Source organism: Nestor notabilis, unplaced genomic scaffold, assembly GCF_000696875.1.
Source record: "Nestor notabilis isolate BGI_N333 unplaced genomic scaffold, ASM69687v1 scaffold15177, whole genome shotgun sequence".
Taxonomy (NCBI): Eukaryota; Metazoa; Chordata; class Aves; order Psittaciformes; family Psittacidae; genus Nestor; species Nestor notabilis.
Window position 1 is genome coordinate 8212 of NW_009937115.1, and position 1776 is coordinate 9987.

The 1776-nt window shown below is 57.4% G+C and overlaps 1 protein-coding gene across 1 annotated transcript in view; it reads left to right on the plus strand.

The window, feature by feature from the left end:
• The window catches only part of OSBP2 (oxysterol binding protein 2), a gene marked incomplete at its 5' end in the record, with an annotated part of 27448 nt that overhangs the window by 485 nt on the left and 25187 nt on the right, over positions 1 to 1776 (plus strand).

Sequence of the window (1776 nt, forward strand, 5' to 3'; positions counted from 1 at the left end):
CTCTGAAATGACACGTTCTGGTTGTTAAAAGCCGGGTGGAGGTCTGGAATGCAAAGGGGCTTTCTGCCGTTCCGAGGCAAAGGCTTTCTGACTGGCACAGGACTGGGGGCCAGTTCCCGCTGCAGATTCAGACCCACACGTCAGTCACATCCTCACTGACCTCCATGAAGCTGCCCTTGTTTCACACGAGCGGGGATTTAACCCCCTCGGGGTCTGGCTGTGCTTCCTGTCTGGGCTGGCTGGAGTCGGGAAGTGTGTGCTGGCTCCAGCATTGCTCCCTGCCCTGTGCAGTGTGACAGTGCTCTCAGATTCTGTTTTGGACAGCTTCTGTTTGGGGTGTGGATCCACCTCTGTCGCAGCCAAATGCCCTTCTGGGGAGCCTCGTGTTCCCTGGAGAGCTCTGGGGAGGGGAAGAGAGAGCAAAACTAAAGGAAAAACCCAACCCCAAAGCTTCACAGACCTGGAAGAATGTATTGGAGTAGAGCTCGGGGACTTGTGAATGGAGTTGTGCTGCCGCCGTGCTGTGCTCGCCTGGAGCTCAACGAGGTTGTGCCTTGTTTTGGGTGGGCTTCTAAATACAACATTAATAATAACAACCCCCAGCAGGAGCTGGGGGTGGGGACGGGAGAGCTGGTGGTCACAGCATCCTCCCTGTCCCCGCTCGCAGGAGGTTGTAGCTGTGGAGGGAAAGGGCTTCCTGAGGTGGTGCCTTGTGTTTTGAAGCAGCTCTGGGGGTCAATGTGCGGCGCTTTCCCTGGGGAGACTTTGTGGAAGTTCCTGGAGCGGGGCTGGCAGCGTGGTGCGAGCGGTGGGAGGTGACAGCAGAGCCCTTGGTGCTGCCGAGGTGGCTCAGAGTCAGAGCAGCACTGGGATGTGGGCAGGGAATGGCTGGGGAGAGACAGGGGGTTTGTAGCAGCCTCTTGGGAAGGGACAAGCAGAGTGATACCTGCCTTATCCAGCCCTGAGAGGAGGAGGTTGTGGTGGCTGCGATGTGATAGAAGCTTGGATGAAACCATTGGGACAGTGGGAACAGCACAAAAACTGCACAGAGGAACAGCAGAAATGGGGTTTGCCTGAATCACCGAGAAGGTGAGAGGGGCTGGGGTGGGAGCGGGGCTTCAAGTGCGTGTCAGAGATCAGCTTTGAACAGCAGCATCCTCTGGGAGCTCAGCTCAGGAGCAGCTTCACATGTCCGAAGGGGAAAGGTTGTGCTGTGGAAGCAGCAGGATGAGAGCAGAGTGGCAGCTCCTGGGGTGGTGGTTGTGGCTCTCCCAGCCTGCTGCTGAGCCTGTCACTGTGGGGTGGGGGTGACAGAGCTGTGGGCAGGGAGACACTGACCCCTGGAAGCAGTGATGGGTTAGGAAGGCAGGAGGAGGGTGAGCAGGGCAGGGTTGTAGGGAATGGGAGGGAGGAGGACTGACAGCCTGAGCACTGTCATGGTGTGACAGTGCTCCCAGCTACGTGGTCACCTTGTCCTGCATGGTTCTCTTTTTGTGCCTTGTATTAGCACGGGGTGATGCTGCTGCATGGATGCTGCCCGGGGAGACTGTGAGAGGGTGTTTGGGGGCTCTGTGCAAGGCAAAGGTCCCCAAAAATTCTGTACTGAAATGTAAAATATCGCTGCAGGGAAGCACACGGAGTCCAGCCATCTCCTGGCAACAGGTGAAGATACACCCTGCTCCTGCCACAGGCTTTTCAGGGCCACGCATCCCATGGGAACACAGGCTGCTTTGGTGGGTGGGGAGTTCCTAGCAGGGAAAAAGAATAGCTCTGAGG